Raw genomic sequence first — 25,664 nt, 5'->3', positions numbered from 1 at the left:
AAACTCTTTGTTCTTGCATGTTGCAGAAAGCTCCAGAGTAAGTCAGAGGAACTGAGAGAAGTGGAAAAGAGTTTGTTTTTCTTCCCAGCCACATTACCTTAAGCACTGAGCATAAGCGTTCAAAAGAGACTCTTGTTAGGGCTGCAGGACATCAATAAGGGAATGAAGGTGTCCACTGTCCATTGTTTCTATCATTCCATAATTGGTTCCAGTGCATGATACTCTCAAGGTGTGATCCTCTGCCTCATGGTATCTGTGGTTGGTGATTGCTTTGCAGACCTTGATTCTCAGACCTTGGATCTATTGCTTGCCTGCAGTTTGTTTGCCTTTTTCTAATTCTTTTTGAAAAGAGTTGGATCACTCTGCAGGGACACCACTTCATGAAAGAGATAGCAGTATCCAACTTTGCAGAGAATTTTTTTTAACTCAAATTTTCTGGTTATCAGTGTGAGTTGCTCCTCACAGATGCATTTCCCAGAATGTTTTAATGAGAAATAAGAGGAGAGAGAATTTTTTCTCATTGCCTTCTTTACTTCTAAGTAGCCTTTCCTGAAAGTGGAGCCTTAACTTTTATTACCTTGGTTGACTCATCAAACCAGTCAGTCCTAAAGGAAATCAGTCCTGAATATTCACTGGAAGGACTTACATTGAAGCTGAAACTCCAATACTTTGGCCACCGGATGTGAAGAACTGACTCATTGGAAAAGACCCTGATGCTGGGAAATATTGAAGGCAGGAACAGAAAGGAACAACAGGATGAAATGGTTGGATGGCATCACCAACTCAATGGACATGAGTTTTAGCAAGCTCCGGGAATTGGTGATGGACAGGGAAATCTGGCATGCTGCAAGAGTCAGACACAACTGAGCGACTGAACTGAACTGATTGATTTTAACCAGTGAAACGAAGTTTAGTAAAATTAGGAATTAACACATTCTTTTTAATTAGTAGTTGCCAAGTCATACAAGGGTGTTAGTCTGTCTTTTCATTTTTCAAATTAAAAAAGTCATTGGTAATAACTTGGTAAATATATATATATGTATATGTATCTGCTGTTGTTAATATTCAGTTGCTAAGTCATGTCTGACTCTTTGTGATCCCATGGACTGTAGAATGCCAGGCTCCCTTGTCCTCCGCTATCCCTGGGAGTTTGCTCAAATTCATGCCCATTGATTTGGTGGTGCTATCTAACCATCTCATCCTTTGCCACTCTCTTCTCCTTTTTTCTTCAATCTTTATGTGATATTGTTCTTTACAGCAATGGACTATATTTTCACCACCAGACACATCCAAAACTGAGCACCATTTCTGCTTTGGCCCAGCCACTTCATTCTTCCTGGAGATATTTGTAATTGTGTTCTCCTCTTCCCCAGTAGCATATTGAACACCTTCTGACCTAGGGAGGTTCTCGTCTTCCATGATTATATCTTTTTGCCTTTTCATACTGCACATAGGGTTCTCCCAGCAAGAAAATGAAGTGGTTTGGCATTCTCTCCTCCAGTGGACCACGTTTTATCAGAAACTTATATTGACCCATCCATCTTCTGAGGCCCTGCATGGCATGTCTCATAGCTTCATTGAGTTAAACAAGCCTCTTTGCCATGGCAATGCTCTGATCCGTGTATCAGTATCAGTTCAGTTGCTCAGTCCTGTCCGACTCTTTGTAAACCCATGGACCGCAGCACGTCAGGCCTCCCTGTCCATCACCAACTCCTGGAGTCCACCTAAACCCATGTCCATTGAGTCAATGATGCCATACAACCATCTCATCCTCTGTTGTCCCCTTCTCCTGCCCTCAATCTTTGCTATATGTGTGTGTATATATATATATATATACATATTTTTTTTTCTCCTTTTCTCATCTTTGTCGATGAAATAACAACAAAGAAGTTCTGAATTCTTTTCAACAGGTTGTAATTTTAAACTTCAAATCTGTTAGCATCAACAAAGATATTAAACATTGTCATTAAATTTTGTTGCTTGATATTTGTATTCTAGCAAAAAATTTTGTAGGAAGGGTAAAAAACATTTAATATGGTTAATTTTTATTAGAAATAAACAAGGCCATATATACTCTCAGCTTTTTTGAAAAAATAATTTTAATGGCAATTATTAGTCAAGATTCTTACCTAATTCAGGAAAATTTCCTGTGACATCACTTTCACCTTGCAAGGCTAACCTAGTGGGGCCTAAGTCTGCCTTCAGTAAACTTCTGGATCTTTTACTTGGCAGTTCTGGAACCCAAGCTAGTTTTTAAGTGTAGCACCACCTCCATGTTAGTGTCCTTGATCTATATGAGTTAATGCGTCATTGGGCCTATTTCTCAAACTGTATTTCTTCCATTTTTGGAAAGTAATGTTTTTGACCAGCACGATATGATATAAACTAATGATAGGACTCTCCATCCTCTGTCTGTTGCATTTGTAACACAGCTCTTAATTGGCAAAGTCTGCTGTTGACAATTGAAAACATAAACACAACGGATAGGCTAATGATACACACAAATCAATTAAATTGATTTGAGCCTGCAGTTTTGGTGCGTCATTTACTTTTGTAGACGTGTATCCTTAATCAGACAGTATAGGAGATTCCTTCAGTCCCAGAGAACTTTTTCTTTAATCACTGAACCTCAAATACACTTTTGCTTTACATTCCTTTTAATTGTCAGTGGTGATGCTTGAATTTAGAGTACTAACATTCACTTGTAATTTTCTCAGTAATTTTAAAGTGCTCTGTGGCTTTTGCTTTTGAAAAGATGAAAGAAATGTATTGGAGCTGTCACACATCTTTCATACTCTGATACCCTACTCCCCCTCCAATCCACAGATCTTTTGTTAAATTCCACCATGCCTCTGTGGGAAATGTGAATAGTCATTGAAACTGATTCTATGCCAGGATTTGAAAGCTGATACACTGAAAAAGTACGCAGTGTATGTTAAATGAACACCAAACTCCCTGGCAATGAGAGGACTAATATGAGACTATGACACAGTTAAATTTAGAAATAGGATTAAAAATAGTCTCTGGGTTTTCATTTCAAGGTCATTCACAGACACAGTTCTCATAACCCTGTGGGATTCCATCCCAGTTAGAGTCCATTTCACGTGTGGAAGAGTCTTTTATCTTTTCAAACTATTATGGTTTTTGAAGAAATACAAGAAAGGAAACTAGTATTTATTAAGTATCTATAATATTCCTGAGAATATGCACAATTCTTTCCTTTATATCTGATGATGATGATGACAATGATGATGATCATATTAGATGATATTTCTTGGACCTACATGTGCCAAGTAATTTCCATTCCTGTTTATACTTTTTGCCTTCAAAAGTTTGTGAATTTTGCAAATGAAAAAATTGATATTTACAGAGGTTCAATAGTTTGTTGTAAATGGCTGCCACTTTCAACAAATGCAAAGTAAGATTTCGAACTCAGTTTCTTTTCTCTAAAGACCATATTCTAAAAAGAATGTCAATGCAAAAGTCTGGAATTCAGACTGTCTTAATGTTTTTCATCCATCAATTGCTATTAATAATAATAAAATCCACACCAGAGGATTGTGGTGAGATTACAATTAGTGAATACATATAAAGATTTTATAATAATTGTGCCTGGCACATAGTGAGTAGATATTTAGAAAACATTAACACTTTTATTTAATAATAAAAATAATTATTAGTTTGTTATGTTCCAGAAGATAGTAATTATTATTTCTATATCTTATTTTATATTGCATTATAATACAAAACACTAAAAAAGTCTATCTATCCATAGAGTCTCCTTTCATTCTGTCTTTCCAATACTTTCAAAAGACAGAGTTTGAAATTATTATGCAAAATATAATTTAATATTTCTGGGATCTAAGAACTATTTTGTAAAGTCAGCACATGAAAGATAAGGATATTTCAAACCATCATTTACTAAGTTCACTTCAGTCTCTCAGTCGCATCCGACTCTTTGTGACTCCATGGACTGCAGCACTCCAGGCTTCCCTGTCCATCACAACTCTGGAGCTTACTCAAACTCATGTCCATTGAGTCGGAGATGCCATCTAACCATCTCATCCTCTGTCGTCCCCTTCTCCTCCTGCCCTCTGTCGTCCCCTTCTCCTCCTGCCCTAATGAGCCAGTTCTTCACATCCAGTGGTCAAAGTATTGGAGTTTCAGCTTCAGCATCAGTCCTTCCAATGAATATACAGGACTGATTTCCTTTAGGATGAACTGGTTGGATCTCTTTGCAGTCCAAGGAACTCTCAAGAGTCTTCTCCAACACCACAGTTCAAAAGCATCAATTCTTCAGCGCTCAGCTTTCTTTACAGTCCAACTCTCTCACATCCATACATGACCACTGGAAAAACCATAGCTTTGACTAGATGGACCTTTCTTGGCAAAATAATGTCTCTGCTTTACAATATGCTGTCTAGGTTTATCGTAACTTTTCTTTCAAGGAGCAAGTGTCTTTTAATTTCATGGCTGCAGTCACCATCTGCAGTGATTTTGGAGCCCGAAAACATAAAGTCTCTGACTGTTTCCATTGTTTCTCCATCTATTTGCCATGCAGTGATCGGACTGGATGCCATGATCTTCGTTTTCTGAATGTTGAGTTTTAAACCAAATTTTTCGCTCTCCTCTTTCACTTTCATCAAGAGGCTCTTTAGTTCTTCGCTTTCTGCCATAGGGGTGGTATCATCTGCATATCTGAGGTTACTGATATTTCTCCCAGTAATCTTGCTTCCAAATTGTGCTTCATCTAGCCTAGCATTTCTTATGATGTATTCTGCACATAAGTTAACTAAGCAGGGTAAAAATATACAGCCTTGATGTATTCCTTTCCCGATTTGGAACCAGTCTGTTGTTCCATGTCCAGTTCTAACTATTGCTTCTTGAGCTGCATAGAGATTTCTCAGGAGGCAGGTCAGGTGGTCTGGTATTCCCATCTCTTTCAGAATTTCCCACAGTTTGTTATGATCCACACAGTCAAAGGCTTTGGCGTAGTCAGTAAAGCAGAAGTAGATGTTTTTTTTTTTTTTTTTTGAACTCTCTTGCTTTGTCTATGATCCAACAGATACTAGCAATTTGATCTCTGGTTCCTCTGCCTTTTCTAAATCCAGCTTGAACATCTGGAAGTTCATGGTTAATGTTCTGTTGATGGCCTGGCTTGGAGAATTTTGAGCTTTACTAGCCTGTGAGATGAGTGCAATTGTGAGTTTGAACATTCTTTTGCATTGCCTTTTTTGGGGGGATTGGAATAAAACTGACCTTTTCCAGTCCTGTGGCCACTGCTGTTTTACAAATTTGCTGGCATATTGAGTGCAGCACTTTCACTGCATCATCTTTTAGGATTTGAAATAGCTCAACTGGAGTTCTATCACTTCCTCTGGCTTTGTTCATAATGATGTTTCCTAAGGCTCACTTGACTTCACCTACCAGGATGTCTGGCTCTGGGTGAGTGATGACACCATTCTGGTTATTCTGTGTCAGGAAGATCTTTTTTGTACAGTTCTTCTGTGTATTCTTGCCACCTCTTCTTAATATATTCTGCTTCTGTTAGGTCCATAACATTTCTGTCTTTTATTGTACCCATCTCTGTATGAAATATTCCCTTGGTATCTCTAATTTTCCTGAAGAGAGCTGTAGTCTTTCCCAGTCTATTGTTTTCCTCTATTTCTTTGCATTCATCACTGAGGAAAGCTTTCTTATCTCTCCTTGCTATTCTTTGTAACTCTGCATTCAAATGGGTATATCTTTCCTTTTCTCCTTTGCCTTTTGCTTTTCTTCTTTTCATAGCTAAGGAAAGGCCTTAGCTATCCTCAATTGTTAGGCCTTCTCAGACAACCATTTTGCCTTTTTGCATTTCTCTTCTTGGGGATGGTCTTGATCATTGCCTACTGTACAATATTACTCCTTATTGCAAAATTCAGATTTAAATTGAAGAAGGTAGGAAAAACCACTAGACCATTCACGTACGACCTAAATCAAATCATTTACTAAAAGCTTTAATATTTGATCCATAACCATTACTTCAGTTTCAAAATGTTCATCATCCTAGGGAAACTTAGAAATTAAATATAAGGTACAGTGTGAAACTGTGTTGGTAGTTGTTCCCACCACACAGATAATGTTCAAAGGTTGAGACACTGCTATATGTTTTAAACATCCCGAATATCCTTTGCTTTCCTATCCTTAGTGGACTGGAACTTTTCCCCCTCTATCTGAGACTTCAGTCTGTTTCTCAATTTTTTAGTGATACATTATGTAGTGACAGTAGGTCAATAGCCATTTTGGCAGGACACCTGTCCTTAAAATGGCTAAGTTTTCAGCAAGGCCTTGATGGAACAACTTTTAAGGCTGAGATCATTCCCAGTTTAAGACAGTGACAACAGTACGTACTTGTTATTCCCTTCTCCAGAACTTTGTTTCCCAGTGAGGCAGATTGCTTGCCAAAAACTGACCACTCTTATTAAAGTGTTTTTGTAACTGACATTACTCAACAAAGTAGGAGTTTTACCCAAGCTTAGAATTAGCAGAGGGCTTTGAAATACAGTGAAACCATAGAAAGAAATCCCAGCAGGAGTTGGCTCTTAAGAAGATTTCTTTCACTCTATGAGGCCAAACAAAGTGACCTTTTAATATTACTTTTTAGTCATGGTTGTGTTTCAGAGAGGTCAACACTTAAATGAGTTATTCAGTCAATAATAGTTGCATTTAAAACAAGTTGGTGCTGAAAGTACAGTGTGGAAATCAGTTGCATTTCACCAACTATTTCTGATCTTTGGCTACCTGGTGGCATTTTCTTTCCTGATTTCCTCTTTGCTTGGCTTCCTCAGGTGAGTTCATGTGACTAGTTCTGGCCAAAGGAGTCATGAAAACATAGGTCACTTCTGGGCCAAGGCATTTAATTGACAGAGTGAGACCTTCATGAACTGTCTTTCCTGCTGTCACAGTGATTGGCAGCATTCCAGACAGTGCTTGCAACATCCATCAGTCTTGTCTCTAAAAGACAGTGGAGAGGAAAACCCTCAAATGATACGTACTATACGTACAGAGTGAGCAAAACTATAAACATTTGTTTATTTTTTAAGATAATTTAGGGCTGACATATTCAGGATGGTTTATTACCACAGCATAACCAAGCCTATCCTGAGGGATTCATACAATGAGAATTATTGATACAAACAACAATTTGTGGCCATTCAAAGAACACACTGGAAGAGGTAAGCTGGCATTTTTAGCAAGTTTCTTTCATAGTCTTTAATAACATAATTATACATATTGCAGCAGGCAAATTTGTTTCATAGGAAGTTAGATCCTAAAACTGAAGCTGTGATTTCTGGTCAGTATTTAATACCTGGTAGTCATCATGAAGCAAATACAATGAACTTTTGTAATATCTTAAACTTTATTTTAAATATACATGTGATTGTAGCTAATATATATATATATATGCTTAAAATGAAGGACTAGGGTAATTGTCTCATAAATCAGTTATTACTGATTTATGTTCATTCAAAATAATATTACTTTAGATCATTTCTGATAGGCTGTGTTGTAAAAATGTGTTATATTCTCAAAATTAAAAACTGAAACAATGATTAGAGACAAATTTATCATCTATGCAGGATTCTGTTGCTCAGGGTCAACATGCAAAGGCTGCTCTCCTTGCTTTGATCAGAAGTAGTTCTCTCAAACTTCTTCATTTCCTATAATAAACCAATTGTGTATCATCATTCATCACGTATCTAAATCTTCATGAATTATTTTCTATTTTTACTTTATACTACTTCCAAGGTGGTTCAGTGGTAAAGAATCCACCTGCCAATGCAGAAGATGCAGGTTTTATCCCTGGATCAAGATGATTCCCTGGGGAAGGGAATGTCATCCCACTCCAGTATTCTTGCCTGGGAAATCCCATGGACAGAGGAGCCTGGCAGGCGCAGTCCATGGGATCGTAAAAGATTCAGGCATGACTTAGTGGCTAAATAACAACAGCAACAAAGGATAACAAATGGCATATGTTTAGAACACTTTGCGAAAAGCAACATTTAAAAAAATTTGGTAATATCCTTTTCTAAATGTCATACAGAATTAAAGTTACTGGAAACATCACAGTGCAGCCTATTAAACTGCCCCTATTTTAAAATATTTCAATCTTATTTTCTCTTTATTTTTTCAGTTTTCCCAGGTATAACAACACCATTAATTTCAGTCCATTCTGTCACTCTTAATTCCCCATTATTTTCAGTATTCATTTTAGGTACTGATAACTTACAGTGAACAGTGTCAGATTCTTGATCTCTGAAGAAGATCAAGGGACCAGGGACCAGGGACCAGGCTTGATCACTCAAATGCTTTTGCATAGCAGAGTTTTGTTAGAGTATGAAAAAGTGAAATCACTCAGTCATGTCCCACTCTTTGAGACCCCATGGACTGTAACCTACCAGGCTGCTCCGTCCATGGGATTTTCCAGGCAAGAGTACTGGAGTGGGTTGCCATTTCCTTCTCCAGAGGATCTTCCTGACCAAGGGATCGAACCCAGGTCTCCTGCATTGTAGGCAGATGTTTTACCATCTAAGTCACCAGGGAAATCCTGGTGAAAATATGAAAAGAAACAGAGAAAGCTTCTGGCATAGACATCAGAACAGGGATGGAGACTGCCACCCTCACTAGTGTTAGCAAGGGAGTTATATACTTTTTAAATTAGTTATTACAGTAAATCAAAAGAATGTCTCAACATTGTAAAGATCTTACTAGACCCATTCCCATAATTTACATTTTAAGATAATAGGATTAGTCAGAAGGTTTTCATGAAAGAGAAACTGTCCTCAAGCAGGATACTTTGTTGTTATATAATCACTAGTACAGAGTTTAAACTGAGTTGTTTGTTGTGTAATCATCAGTTACGGGCTTAAAGAGAAAAAACCATTTTATGTGACTAAGACTAAGGAATGTAGAGAGAGAGAGAAAAAAAAAAAGTTTGTCCTTTCCTCCTCCTTGAGAACCCCAGACCTTTCCTTCTCCTTGAGAACCCCAGACTTGTTATCAACCTGCCTAGGAACTGACTCTCTCAGTACTTTGCCAACATTGTATGTATCACACATTCAAAAAGTAAACAGTGACCAAGTTTTAGAAACTGCAAGTTATAATGATTCATGGTTATGTTATGTTCAGAATAAAAATCTAGATTGTTAATTCTAAAATAACTCATATTTGTTAATCATACAGTTTTATAAGTCCTGTTGATTTAAAAAGTATTTTCATAATAACCTAAACTAACTTTCCCTCAGAAAATATTTTATAAGTATTTAATTTTTCTTTTTCATCCATGTAATAACATGCTATTTTTGTCTGCAAAATGGTATAAAATCAAATTTCCTGTTTTAATGGATTTCAAAATTTACTGAAACTGATAGCAAGATACACACTATGAAATAAACCATCTTTTGTTTGTTAAAAAAATGAAATCCCTCCATCTTGGATAGCTCAAAATAAGATGTGATATTAATTTATTGAACAACTAAAATTTGAAGCCAGGTACTGAAATTTGGTTCTTTCATGGAAGGGTAAACAGTGATTTCTTTCAGAATATGGGTCTGACTTTGATTAAAATTCTTCTGTTATGCTGCACAGATGAAAGAACAAACTATTTTTGTTTTAAATGATAGCAGTGGATTCTGAAACTGAGCCCAGAAGATTAGATGCAGATTTCAAAGGATAGCACACATCTGTGCATTATTGCAGGTTCTTAAAGCTCCACACCACAAGGTCAGATGAAAATACCAATGACCATTTGCTGTTCATTCTTGTGTGACAAAACAGATTGGCAATAGCTAATATTTCTACAATTTGTCACTAGGCAAATTTAAAAGTATATGTGAACTTTATCACAAAATTATGTTGAAACATTGACTTATTTTTACTTTTGTCTGTTCATTAAAACACACACATACACATATCTACCCACCTTTATTACTGTTGAGTATACTTAAATAATCATTGTATATAAGAAGTGGTACCTATACTCAGAGTTTTGGAAAATTGAAGTAATATAGTCCAAAATTACATACAGCAGAAACTTTGTCATATGTTTTGAGTAGAATGAAGTATCTTTTGTTTACATAACATTTGCCAAATATAACTAAAAGAAACAACTTGGAAGGGTCCAAAGTAATCAGTCATGTATTACAACATTGTCATGGATAATCTACAAAATAGAGAAGTAGTCATTATCTACAAGTGGTCATTATTATAACTTTAATCCACCTATTTTGAAGTAATTTGAGGCATCATATAATAATAGTATAAGGACAGAAATATAAAACCACAAGTCTAAAATTAAAATGTAAAATTCAAATTGTAAAGATGAACATGGGGGAAATTAAACAGAAGGTTTTCAACTAAAGTTTTTAACAGAACGTTTTAAACAGCAGGTTATTAACTAACCTCCACTTAATTCTATACCCAAATAAAAAGACTTGGATATCAATGGAAAGATTAACCAACTAGTATTTCTGTGTTTTCAGTTTAAAGAATCTGTGTGTATGCAATTTTTACTAATTTCCATGTTTTTTAGAAATTTTAGAAAACCAACCAATTAGATCCCAATTGTGTAAAGATGAAAGGGTAGCTAGTGCATTAACTGGAGAAGGAAATGGCAACCCACTCCAGAATTCTTGCCTAGAGAATCCTGTGGACAGAGGAGCCTGGCGGGCTGCTGTCCATAGGGTTGCACAGAGTACTACACGACTCAAAGTGACTTAGCATGCATGCATGCATTGGAGAAGGAAATGGCAACCCACTCCAGTGTTCTTGCCTGGAGAATCCCAGGGACAGGGGAGCCTGGTGGGCTGCCGTCTATAGGGTTGCCCAGAATAGAACACTACTGAAGTGACTTAGCAGCCCCAGCAGCAGTGCATTAAGGAATGAAGATAGAGGAAACTAGTAGCAGTTGGGCATAACATAACATAAAACTTAAGCTTCAAGCCTCTGAATGTATATAAACCCCTTCCATAACCCTGCACTTAATTCTGTATTCATGATTTTGAATTTTCTTTTCTTAATCAGGGCTACTAAGCCCTAGTGGCTCAAATGGTAAAGAACCTGCCTACCAGTGCAAGAGACATAAGAGATCTGGGTTCGATCCCTTAGTCAGAAAGATCCCTTGGAGAAGGAAATGGGAGCCAGCTCTAGTATTCTTGCCTAAATTCCAGGGACAGAGGAGCCCGGTGGGCTACAGTCCATGGGGTCACAAAGAGTCAGACACGATGACTCATGCATGCATGCATGCATGCAGGAGGTCCCATTATAGTTCCTGGTTCCTAGTTCCTTAACTGACAAGTTAAGGAAAAATTTAGTTGATCATACAATGCTCAGTGTTTAATAATAGGAAATTTGTCAGTTCATCAGGAATAATAAACATTTTTCCTAGTTGATATACTTTTCAGAAATTTATTGTTAAACACATTGAAAAGTATAGTTTAAGTCTGTTGGCAATAATGTTACAGTATGGCAATATATCACAGAAAAAATGCAATGTTATTCTACCTACAGTATTTATATAGGAAGCAAAGATATCCTATTAACGCCTATTTCACATACTGTTCTTTTTTCAGAATGGCACAAAGGGGTCCTGGAGTCAAGTGTGCTGGGAAAGTTTGTTAAGGGATGGAGGATAGAGAAGAATAATAGCAACCTCAAGGGGAGAAGAGAGAGAATAGACTAGAAAGATGAGCTAAAAGAACAATCATGTACAGAGATGGTATTATCTAGCCACAGCAGAGTTGAAAGATGAACTATGTCATGGAACCAAAAAATTCAACAACTTGTTTAGAATTTTCTATTGTCATCATGCCAAAATGAGCACAATAAAATCAAAGCATTATTAGTAATGAAGAAATTGGGTTTTCAAGCCATTAAATGACAAGATGATATAAAGGCAATTGGTTATGAGAATGTTTAGCATTAGTAATGGATTGTCTATTTTGAAAATTGCTCTGTGAGTGTGTGCACTCAGTTGTACAGCCAGGTATAATTCTTTGTGACTCCATATACTATAGCCTGCCAGTCTCCTCTGTCAATGGGATTTTCCAGGCAAAAGTACCAGAGCAGATTGCTGTTTCCTCCTCCAAGGGATCTTCCCAACCCAGGAATTGAACCCGCGTCTCTTGTGTCTCTTGCATTGGCAGGCAAATTCTTTACCACTACATCAACTGAGAAGCTAAATTTAATCACAAAAGTCATTGCAGCATTCCAGTATACCATATTAAAGAAAATAAAAGCTATTTCAAGCAGTATGGACATTATTTCCTACCAATAAGCATTCAAATCAGGATTTATCCATTACTATATTACTGAAACATTGAGGATGACTGGCATAACCAGATACTCAGTAAATATTTTTAGTAAATTAAAAATTCACACAATAGACTTATGATACTCTAGAAATTTAGAGAATTGTAATTTTAAGAAGGCATACTATGGGTATAAATATACTTACTATACACAGTTATTATGAAAAAAGAGTTGTGCAATAAACTGTATATACATACTAAAATTCACAACTTTGCATTATAAACTTAGTGTATTACAAACTATTAGTTAATCACTGTAAGCATAAATTACACTCTGCAACCAATAATTTACTTAGGGAATTCTGGGGATGAAAGATCATTTCGATTATTTGTTGTTGTTCAGTCGCCTAATCGTGTCTGACTCTTTGTGACCCCATGAACTGCAGCGGGCCATGCTTCCCTGTCCTTCACTAGCTCTTGACATTTGCTCAAATTCATGTCCATTGAGTCAGTGATGCCATCCAACTATCTCATCCTCTGTTGCCCCTTCTTTTCCTGCCCTCAATCTTTTCCTGCATCAGGGTCTTTCCCAATGAGTTGGCTGTTTGCATCAGGTGGCCAAAGTATTGGAGCTTTAGCTTTAGCACCTTCCAATGAATATCCAGTGTTGGTTTCCACTAGGATTGACTGGTTTGATATACTTGTAGTCCAAGGGACTCTCAAGAGTCTTCTCCAGCACCACAATTCAAAACCATCAATTCTTCAGCACTTTCAGTGGTCCAACTCTCACATCCGTACATGGCTACTGGAAAAACCATAGCTTGGACTGTATCGACCTTTGTCAGCAAAGTGATGTCTCTGCTTTTTAATACACTGTCTAGGTTTGTCATAGCTTTTCTTTCAAGGAGCAAGGGTCTTTTAATTTCATGGGTACAATCACTGTCCACAGTGACTTTTTATGTTTTTTAGTTTTTGCATCACCATAAAAATTGTTTAGGGAATTTTATAATCTGCATTCATTTTCTCATGAAGCAAATAGAAATAGAGTTATTCACTAGATTCTAGAAAGATACAAAATTTGGGACATTTTTTTATAGAATTGACAATTGAGGTATCTAATATTTAGGAGCTTTATCAAAATTTTAGTTTGGAGATGCTGAAGAAATCTTTCTTAATGATATTAACTTTATTTTTCTTTGTACCTGTGTACTCCTGAAGAATATCCTTGAAGGCTAAAAGAACTCAACGACAACAAAAGAACTAAAATTGCTTCCTCAGAAATATGTACAATAGGAAGAAATATAATTGCCCAGTCATACTCTTCTGGCAATAATTAGTGTTTAATGTTTATTATATAGTGTTGTTTATTTAACTACTCCTTGACAGAGCCAGTTTCTTATCAATTATTCTCTTCTTGAACCTTTGACTCTGCCATACGCATTATGAGATAAATTAACTTAAGACTATTTAGATTGTTGTTGTTGTTTTTTTGTTTAGATTGTTTTAAATGAAACAATGCAGAAACTCAGAGACTTTTAGGATAATTATTTCCTTTTTAACTTTTTATATATTAAAGATTTACAATTCCATCTACCCTTTTTTCCCTTCACGCAGGAGATAACCTCTAGATGATATGTCAAGAAAGAGAAAAAACAAAGGCATATTTCTCACTGGTATGTCCCCTTTACTGATTAAAACAATTAATATATCAATATGTGTTTGAGTGGTAAAAACACACTAATAAATTGCTACCTGAGTCAGCCATTTGAACCTTTGAATTTGGTTACATCATTACTGAATTTATAGTTTGCTAAAATGACTCCTATGTGAACACCAGTTGATTTACTATACATTTAATATATTATTATATAATTTTGAGTTATGGAGTATGATATGATCTACAAGTTATGTCAGTAGAGTGTACGATTCTTACCTAAGTAATAATTAAAACTTTGGAACATATTTTATGATGAAATTCTAATCTCCATTATTTTAAGAAATAATACAAATATTTAGAGATAAGAATATGCAATAATAATAAAATTGGTGATATTTGATAAAAAATATTTCTGGTTTAAAACAGATAGAGATGCATCATCCTGCCCATTATTTTGGAGAAGGCAATGGTACCCCACTCCAGTACTCTTGCCTGGAAAATCCTATGGATGGAAGAGCCTGGAAGGCTGCAGTCCATGGGTTCGCTGAGGGTCGGACATGACTGAGCGACTTCATTTTCACTTTTCACTTTCATGCACTGGAGAAGGAAATGGCAACCCACTCCAGTGTTCTTGCCTGGAGAATCCCAGGGATGGGGGAGCCTGGTGGGCTGGTGTCTATGGGGTCGCACAGAGTCAGACATGACTGAAGTGACTTAGCAGCCCATTATTTGGGACAGTATTGTTTAAAAATCTTACAGGGCAGGATTGGGCTCTTAAAGAGAATTATCAGCCCAAGTAAAATACTACTTAGGTACAAGAAAAGGGCACAAAAATACCAGAGCAAGTACAGATAGGGCAGGTACCACACACATTAGAAATAATCTAGGGGCTAAAAGTAAGCACTTTCTTGAAGCAAATACAGAATTAAGCAAAAGATTGACACAGGAAAATTACAGGAAAGTCCTGGGCTAACAAATATAGAGGGCTAAGAAAAATAACATTTAATCTGAAAGGGTTAAACCTAGCCATGATTATCTTAGAAATTGAAATGGAAATGTTCCTTCCTGGCTGTAATGAATCAGCTTTAAAGTCTGAAGTTGTTCAGCACCAAGGACAAAGGCAATTCAATACAGACCCACAGCTTTTCTCATCCCACTTGTCTGAGATTCATATATAATCATATAGCTGGAAATGACTTTAGAAATCATCCATCTCAACTCCTTTACTTTATAGATAAAAGAAAAAAACTGAGGCACAGTTATTACTAACTTATCCAATCACCTTGTTAGAAAGGGGTGAAGTTCAGCTTAGAGTCCAAGTTTGCTTTTACCTGGTACAGTATTCCCTAGGTAGGCCATGCAAATGTATTAAATCACATGCACAGAAGATTTGGGCTGTTTTTATATTAATAAGGTAATATTTGACTTTGGTGTTTGTATTTCAAAGGGGGTGTGTGTGTGTGTAGAGATTAATAGTCTAGATGAAAAAAAACACTTTTTTTCTAAAAAAAATAGCCCAGCTTTTTTCAGACTAAATGCACCCTTCCTAATTTTAGTATGTTTATTTGGAAATGGCCAGAAGGAAGTTGACCAAATTTAAAATATATTGTCAGATCTTTTTTTCCTGTTTAGCAATATTTTTAAAATTTTATTTATTTATTTTAATTGGAGCATAATTACTTTACAATATTGAATTGGTTTTTGCCATATATCAGTATGAATCTGCTGTAGGTATATATGTGTTCCCTCCATCCTGAACCCTCCTCCCATCTCCCTCCCAACTATATCCCTAAAGTTGTCACACAACACCAGCTTTGGGTGCCATGCTTCATTCATGGAATTCACACTGGTTATCTAATTTACATATGCTAATGTATATGTTTCAATGCTACTCTCTCAAATCGTCTCACCCTCTCCTTCTCCCACTGAATTCAAAAGTCTGTTCTTTACGTCTGTGTCTCCTTTGCTGCCCTATATGTAGGAGCATTGATACCATCTTTCTAGTTTATATATATACATATATATGTGTTTTAAAATCTCACTTGCTATTTTAATCTTATTATTCTTCAATTTTCCAGTCTAATATCTGAGAACTCATCTATATTTGTTGTTTTTTATCTTGGTCTGTGCTTTTATATTGTTGTTAATTTCAAGTGAAAATTGTTTTGTAAATTCTTTTTTTCTTCTTTTATTTGAAATTTTGGTAAAAAATAATTAGAATTTATAAAAAGTAAACTATTGTTGAGATATTATGAAAAAGCATCAATTAAGGGAAAAGTCATTATTGTTAGAGAATATTTTGTCTACTTTTAGGCAGAGAGACTGGAGAAGGAAATGGCAACCCACTCCAGTATTCTTGCCTGGAGAATCCCAGGGATGGAGGAGCCTGGTGGGCTGCCGTCTATGGGGTCACACAGAGTCGGACATGACTGAAGTGAATTAGCAACAGCAGCAGCAGGCAGAGAGACTAAGAGGAACTAAAAAAGGCTAAGTTCAAGTAAAGGCTAAGATCCAGAGGCTTATCTGCTCTGTTAGTTGCTCAGTTGTGTTCAACTCTTTGCGACCCCACGGACTGTAGCCCACCAGGCTCCTCTGTCCGTGGAATTTTTCAGGCAAGAGCACTGGAATGGGTTGCCATTCCCTTCTCTAGGTGATCTTCCCCATCTAGGGGTCAAAGCCAGGTCTCCTGCATTGCAGGCAGACTCTTTACCATCTGAGTCACCAGGGAAACCATATAATAAAACATATGGTCACTGAAATAATAAGCTAAATTAGAAATGGAAAGATGAATCTTAATTTGGGAACAATATTTTTTTTTTAGAAAAACAAAACCTTTTGAATAGGGAATATCACAACCTCCTGATATAGTGTAAAGATTATGAACTTTAGAGTCCAAATGCAAACATTGGCTTGACTCCATCTACATAATGTTGAGAAAATTTCTTAGCCTCCTCTCAGTCCCAGTTTCTCTTTTTGAAAAATAAGAATATGCTTTTGGATAGCATTAAAACACACATGTAGACATATTCTTCCTCCCTGATGAAGACTTCTAAATTGCTTAGATGTAAATATCTGCTCTAGTCTCCATCTCTTCTCCTAGAGCCAGCTATCAATATTCAGTCCAATCCTTTAAAATCTTTGGCCTTGACCACATTTTCCATGAATTCTGGTGCAAGGTTCCAGAGTTTTATAAAGATATAGGATCCGGAGTTCTCTTTCACCAACCTGCCTACCTTGAATTGTGATAAACTCCAAGAGCCAGGTGACTAGCTCTTATTTTAGACATAGTGTTCTCCAGCAAGGAATCTGGTAAGATCTTAGGGATTTTAGATCTAATCTTTGACTAAATGCTGTCTGAAAACTTCTGCCTGTTTCTCTTTGGATCTCAGATTATTTTATCCTTCAGGTTCTGCTACTTCATCCTACTTTGCTGTGGCAGTTTTGGAAGTGAGTTCGCTGTTGAAGTTTGCCTGGCTATTGACAAAGAAGCTTTCCTTCATTTTGCACTGGGTATGTTGTTGTTGTTTAGTCGCTAAGTTGTGTCTGAGTCTTTCATGACCCTATGGACTGTAGCTCCACAGGCTCCTCTGTCCATGGGATTTCCCAGGCAAGATTACTAGAATGGGTTGCTAGTTCCCTCTCCAGGGGATCTCCCTGACACAGGGATTGAACCCACGTCCCCTGCATTGGCAGACAGATGCTTTACCACTGAGCTACCGGGGAAGCCCTCTGCTCTGGGTATACAATTTTTAATTTGGACTAAGGCACCTAGATAGCATATTGAAAAGCAGAGACATTACTTTGCCAACAAAGGTCTGTCTAGTCAAGTCTATGGTTTTTCCAGTTGTCATGTATGGATGTGAGAGTTGGACCATGAAGAAACCTGAGCACCGAAGAATTGATGCTTTTGAACTGTGGTGTTGGAGAAGACTCTTGAGAGTCCCTTGGACTGCAAGGAGATCCAACCAGTCCATTGTGAAGGAGATCAGCCCTGGGATTTCTTTGGAAGGAATGATGCTAAAGCTGAAACTCCAGTACTTTGGCCACCTCATGCGAAGAGTTGACTCATTGGAAAAGATTCTGATGCTGGGAGGGATTGGGGGCAAGAGGAGAAGGGGACGACAGAGGATGAGATGGCTGGATGGCATCACTGACTTGATGGACGTGAGTCTGAGTGAACTCCTTGGGTTGGTGATGGACAGGGAGGCCTGGCGTGCTGCGATTCACGGGGTCGCAAAGAGTCGGACAGGACTGAGTGACTGAACTGAACTGAACTGAAGCTGTTTCTACATGTCAAACTACCATACTTTAACCTAACCTAGAGTGAGGGGACTCCATGTGGAGGTCACAAAAATATTTTTTCAAAGATTATAGTAAATTTAAATAAATATTAAAAATTTAAAAATGCTCTCTTTTTCTTAATGTACAAGGTCTGGGGAAAAAAATCAAGCAAACAACTTTAATGAGGAGACAGAAGAAATTTATTTTCCATTTAGCTGTGTTTCTTTTACAATTTTGTTCAGATTTTAGCAGGACCAGTTGACCATTTAAACTCAGGTTTGTCTGTTAGTGAGAGGGTTGTTTTGTTTTTTTTGAGAGGGTAGTCTTTACAAGTGGGTGTTGTATGTAAAACAGTTAGACTTGAATTCATACTTCAACTTTAAAGTCTAAAAATTAATTTACAGTATATTTAATAACCTGGTCAGGGAGAACTTATGTATGCAAGCTCAATGGAGCTTGGCTTCCTGTCTTGTGATTCCATGTAAACATGGAACACATTTCCATTTTTTCATTTCACTAGTAGTCTGTAATATAAAGATACATACTTTAGCAAGGAAACAACTTATTTTCTGAAACCTTTATTAGAAGCTAAGTCTTGAATTTGATCACTATCTTTACATCTAAGAAAAATATACAGTCCTACCACAACACTCACACAAATATACATTAAATACAAAGAAAATTATAAAAACATCTACTATTTGAGTTTGGGGGGAAAAAAGCAGAAGGGAGCTATTTTAAAACTGTGTATTCTAGCACAAAAAAGAGGAAAAGCTATAATATTTAGTTTTTTGCTTCTGTGTACCTTGCTGTCATATCAGATGTTATCTTGAGACAACTTGTGACAAAAATCTGTATGATATCCTTTGCTTGCAGATTGCATACCTACATAATCTCGTTAACATTTCCCTATGGGTCTCAATTTGCTTCTTGAACATCAGAGCTGTAATTAATTGTTTTAAAAGAGTTTTTTTCCCCTCCCTCATATTCAGCCAAAATCTGCTTCCTGGAATCTCTACCCGTTTGTACTCCTGAAAGTCCCTGGGTTCTGGGAGTCAGTAAGACTAGGGTCACATTACATGATCTCGGCAATACATTCAACCTACCTGATAGGTTTGAACCTTAGTTTCCTTATATGTAAAATGGGAATAGTGGTATATATGTTGTGCTTGAGCTTTCTACTTATCAATTTATTCTGCCTACTCCTTTGCTCCCATCCTCAAGAAGAATCTGGTATCATTGAAGAGACAAGACGGAAAAGGTTGAAACAATTAATCATCAATATGTCAGTTTGTAATTAAGCATCAAATCACTACTATATCTAAATATATATGTTGATTTGTGGCACACATTATAGTATGCATAGTGTAAGTTTAATTTAGAACTCAGTAGTTTTAAAAATTATTATAGTAATTCCCCCCATAATACTTACGTCCTCTGTTTCTTCTTTCTCTGTTTATGGCCATCTCTGTTAACTACTTTCTTATGTGCATATCAATCAATTTCCAAATCATATTGATTCTGTTCTTGTGGTGTTGCACATTTTATTCCATATATTTTTCCCACTTCCTGTTCTAGTCTGGCTCCTGATTAACTCCTACTTGCACTACCATATTTCACTCCAAGCTGGTCTATTTTGTCCAGTTATTTCCTTCTTTAGTTCATTCAACAGATTCCAGCTGGCTTAATCTTCTCAAGCAGAGTTCTGATCAAGAAATTGCCTTGTTTAAATAGTTTAATTCTTCTTGGAAAATGAAGTTCAAGCACATTTTGGGGGAAAATTAAGATTGTCTGTGACCAAAAAAAAAAAAAAGATTGTCTGTGACCAAACTTCACCCTGACTTACTCCTGTCTTACTCCTCACTACCCTGCTTAACAAATCCTGCTGCTGCTAAGTCGCTTCAGTCGTGTCCGTCTCTGTGCGACCCCATAGACGGCAGCCCAGCAGGCTCCCTCATCCCCGGGATTCTCCAGGCAAGAACACTGGAGTGGGTTGCCATTTCCTTCTCCAATGCATGAAAGTGAAAAGTGAAAGTGAAGTCGCTCAGTCGTGTCCGACTCTTAGCGACCCCATGGACTGCAGCCTACTAGGCTCCTCTGTTCATGGGATTTTCCAGGCAAGAGTACTGGAGTGGGGTGCCATTGCCTTCTCCCTAACAAACCCTAAGGCCTTGCAAATTTGATACTTGTTGCTTTCCTTTTGCAATTTCCAACCTTGTCTTTGAGTATTGCTTAACTTGAGTCTCCAATTGTCCTTCCCTATTTCCCTTTTCTAATTGTCCTTTCCCTCTTTAGAATTTTTACCATCTTTAAATGTTTACATTAGATACTACCTATATCTCTCTCTCTTATTTGTGCTTCTACAGTTCACTGTGACCATTTTTAAGCACTCATAATATTTTGCCCTGTTAACACAAATGTGTTTAATCTCAACTATAAGCTGCCTGAAAGCTGTCTTTCATCCAGCTCCTGAGCTAGTAAAGATTTTTTTTTTAATTTTATTTATTTATTATTTTTGTCTATGCTAGGACTTCACTGCTGCACAGACTTTCCTCTAGTACTATGAGCAGCAGCTACTCTCTAGTTGCCGTGTGCAGGCTTCTCACTGCAGTGGCTTCTCTTGTCACAGAGCATAGGCTCTAGGGTGTGCCAGCTTCAGGAGCTGCACACGTGGGCTCAGTAGTTGCTGCTCCTGGGCTGTAGTGTACAGGCTCAATAGTTGTGGCTCATGGGTTTAGTGGCTCAGCAGTATGTGGGATCCTTCCAGATCAGGGATGAACCCATGTCTCCTGCATTGGCAGGTGAATTCTTTGCTATTGAGCCACCAGGGAAGCCCTTAGCTAAAGTTTTTAACTTGTAGATACAGAATATTTCTTTTGAAGACTCAAGTTCATTGTGAGTTGGAACAGCAGAGTTTGTTTCATCAAGGACAGTCTTTGAATTTGGGCAGAAGAAAATTTGAGTGAAGACATTTCATGACAGAAGTTTGTATAATAGAAGACAATTATTGAGTAAAGATTTGTGTTGAGGATACAGTTGGAAGTGTGTGTGTGTGACTGTGTGTGTATGTGTGTGTGTGCTCAGTTGCGTCAGACTCTGCAACCCCGTGGACCATAGTCTATCAGGCTCCTTTGTCCATGGGATCTCCCAGACAAGAATACTGGAGTGGTTGCCATTTTATCTTCCAGTGAATCTTCCTGACCCAGTGATTGAACCTGAATCTCTTGTGTCTTCTGCATTGGCAGGTAGATTCTTTACCACTGACCACATGGGAACCACCTACGTGGAAGCACATGAGTGCTTGAGTGCTTCAGTCGTGTCCAACACTATGCAACTCTAGTGACTGTAGTCCCCCAAGACTCTTCTGTCCATGGGGATTCTCCAGGCAAGAATACTGGAGTGGATTGCCATGACCTCCTCCAGGGGATCTTCCCAACCCAGGGATTGAACCCATGTCCCTTATGTCTCCTGCATTGGCAGACGAGTTCTTTACCACTAATACCACCTGGAAAGCTCCACAGTTGGAAGTACTTTCAAGAAACTATAAAGATGTCTCATTGCAGAGATCTCAAAAAAAAAAAAAATCCAGAGGAGTTTTAAAAGACCTGAGAGGAAAAGTAGAAAGAACATTACGTGAGGAGGCAGGAGACTAGTCACAGTTTTACTTCTGAAAGTTAAGAGATTTTTATAGGCCTCTGTTGCCATTGTGTGAAATTAACAGATAAGATTCAATGGTTTCTAATGTCTCCTAGCTTTAAAATTCTATGCCTATAAAGAAATAATGGGCTACTCTATGTTTTTGAGCAATTAGTGGCATATAAAAGCTGTACTTAGGAAGATAGGAAAAAGATCAAAGAAGATTAAGAAAGCTTTATAAATATAATATTTTACCCACTTTATTATTTTATATAAGTAAAAATAGTTAATAATTTGTGTTGGAATCTGTAGTTATAAAAAATGTTACAGGTTACTGTGTATATCCTCATATTGTCAGTTTATCGTTTACTATTTGGATGTTGAAAATCCATACTATAGAACCACAATAGTCTGGAGGGATAACAAATGTTATGCAGGCTCACACTCCAACCATCCCAGACAAATGAGGTTTTATCTTTGATTTTAAACACCTCAAGGCAAACGGTACAATCTTTTCCTAGTTCAAACACATCCAATTACCTCTAATGACCCTGTTACAGTTTATTGAGTGTCTGTGATCCAGGTGCTTTTGCTGAAGCCCAAAGTAAAATTTTACAGCCTTCTGTGAAAACTCCTGGACAAAATGAATAAAATTACTGAGAACTTTTTCCACAAAAGTAATTTTTAATCTGAATATTTATTGAGCGCCTACTGTGTGAAGGGCTTCCCAGGTGGTGCAGTGGTAAAGCATCTGCCTGCCAGTGCAGGAGACGCAAGAGACGCGACTTCAATCCCTGGTGAGAAGATCCCCTGGAATGGGAAATGGCAACCCACTCCAGTGTTCTTGCCTGGAGAATTCCATGGACGGAGGAACCTGGTGGGCTGTAGTCAGTGGGGTCACAAAGAGCTGGACATGACTGAGCACGACAACGATAGTCTGCACTGTGTGAGAGAGAATGTGGTAGGCCCTACACAGAAGACAAAGATGTGTAAGGCAGTCTTTGATGTTGGGGAAATTACACTTTGCTAAGATACAACCTGATGCTGGGAAAGATCGAAGGCAGGAGGAGAAGGGGACGACAGAAGATGAGATGGCTGGATGGCATCACTGACTCAATGGACATGAGTTTGAGTAAGTTCCCGGGGTAGGTGATGGACAGGGAGGCCTAGCGTGCTGCAGTCCATGGGGTCGCAAAGAGCTGGACATGACTGAGCGACTGAACTGAACTGAACTGCATATACAACAAACATGTGAAACAGACTGAACTTTTGAAGGGCTAACACATGGCAGTGTTAGTTGCTCAGTCTTGTCCAACTTTGTACAACTCCATGGACTGTAGCCCACCAGGCTCCCCTGTCCATGGGATCCTCCAGGCAAGAATACTGGAGTGGGTTACCATTTCCTTTTCCAGGGGATCTTCCCAACCCAAGGATTGAACTCGGGTCTCCTGCACTGCAGGCAGATTCTTTACCATCTGAGCCACCAGGGAAGCACATGGCAGGTATTCAATAAATAACTGTTGACAAACCAAATAAGGTAGAGGTCAGAATGCAGTATGTATCACCAGAGAGATACAAAAAGCAATGGGAACTCAATATCTTAGGGTTACCAGAGAAACTTTCTCAGGAAAGTTGTATTTGGGCCTTGAAATTAAGTTCCTAATATAAGCTAATGTTGGAAGGTTAGCAGGGTTTTGAATAATCGGAGAGAAAAACCCCAGAAAAAAAATTAAAAGGCAGGTTAGCCTAGAATAAAATTTGAAAACTGGCCTAATTTGGCTGTATTATAAGGTAATACTGGAGAATGAAGTTAGGATGGTAATCGACTAAAAAGGTCTTCCTTCTGTGGGTAACTTGGGAGTTACAAAATATTTGTAAGAAGGGAAGTACTAAGATCTTTTCTTTCTCTTTTAGGCACTACTTTTTGATATGCCTGTAGTGTTGTTGGTGTTGTTTTAAAATTTTATTTATTTTTAAATTGAAGGATAATTGCTTTACAGAGTTTTGTTGCTTTCTGCCAAACATGAACATGAGTCAGCCGTAGGTATACATATGCCCCCTCCCTCTTGAAGCCCGCTCCCAAATCCCTCCCCATCCCACTCCTGTAGGTTGTTATAAAACTCAAGGCCCAGTCTGAGTTCCCTGAGTCATATAGCAAATTACCGTTAACCATCTATTTTACATATGGTAATATAAGTTTTCATGCTACTCTCTCCATACATCCCACCCTCTCCTCCCCCTACTCCCGCTATGTCCATAAGTCTGTTCTCAATGTCTATGTCTCCTCTGCAGCCCCACAAATGATTTCATCAGTAACATCTTTCTAGATTTCATATATATGTATTGCTGCTGCTGCTAAGTCGCTTCAGTCGTGTCCGACTCTGTGCGACCCCATAGATGGCAGCCCACCAGACTTCCCTGTCCCTGGGATTCTCCAGGGAAAAACACTGGAGTGGGTATATACATATGCATATATATGTATATGATATTTGCTTTTTACTTTCTGACTTGCTTCACTCCGTGTAATAGGCTCTAGGTTCATGCACCTTGTTACAACTGATTCAGATGCATTCCTGTTTATGGCTGAATAACATTCTATTACCTTGGAAATGAACAGAGATCATTCTGTCGTTTTTGAGATTGCATCCAAGTACTGCATTTCAGACTCTTTTGTTGACCATGACGGCTACTCCATTTCTTCTGAGGGATTCCTGCCCACAGTAGTAGATATAATGGTCACCTGAGTTAAATTCACCCATTCCAGTCCATTTGAGTTCGCTGATTCCAAGAATGTCGACATTCACTCTTGCCATCTCTTGTTTGACTACGTCCAATTTGCCTTGATTCATGGACCTGACATTCCAGGTTCCTATGCAATATTGCTCATTACAGCATTGGACCTTGCTTCTATCACCAGTCACATCCACAACTTGGTATTCTTTTTGCTTTGGCTCCATCCCTTCATTCTTTCTGGAGTTATTTCCCCACTATGTCCAGTAGTATATTGGGCACCTACCGACCTGGCAAGTTCCTCTTTCAGTATCCTATCATTTTGCCTTTTCATACTGTTCATGGGGTTCTCAAGGCAAGAATACTGAAGTCGCTTGCCATTCCCTTCTCCAGTGGACCACATTCTGTCAGACCTCTCGATCATGACCTGTTCATCTTGGGTGGCCCCACAGGGCATGGATTAGTTTCATTGAGTTAGACAAGGCTGTGATTGTAGTGTGATTAGACTGACTAGTTTTCTGTGATTATGGTTTCAGTGTGTCTTCCCTCTGATGCCCTCTTGCAACACCTACCATCTTACTTGGGTTTCTGTTTCCTTGGACATGGGGTATCTCTTCCTGGCTGCTCCAGCAAAGCGCAGCCGCTGCTCCTTACCTTGGATGAGGGGTATCTCCTCACCACCACCCCTCCTGACCTTGAATGTGGAGTAGCTCCTCTTGGCCCTCCTGTACCTAATAAGCCACTGCTCCAAAATCACTGCAGATGGTGATTGCAGCCATGAAATTAAAAGACGCTTACTCCTTGGAAGGAAAGTTATGACCAACCCAGATAGCATATTCAAAAGCAGAGACATTACTTTGCCAACAAAGGTCCATCTAGTCAGGCTATGGTTTTCCTGTGGTCATTATGGATGTGAGAGTTGGACTGTGAAGAAGGCTGAGCGCCGAAGAATTGATGCTTTTGAACTGTGGTGTTGGAGAAGACTCTTGAGAGTCCCATGGACTGCAAGGAGATCCAACCAGTCCATTCTGAAGGAGATCAGCCCTGGGAATTCTTTGGAAGGAATGATGCTA

This window comes from Bison bison, unplaced genomic scaffold (genome assembly GCF_000754665.1).
Source record: "Bison bison bison isolate TAMUID 2011002044 unplaced genomic scaffold, Bison_UMD1.0 scf7180017864200, whole genome shotgun sequence".
Classification (NCBI taxonomy): Eukaryota; Metazoa; Chordata; class Mammalia; order Artiodactyla; family Bovidae; genus Bison; species Bison bison.
This window is presented reverse-complemented; position numbering follows the sequence as displayed.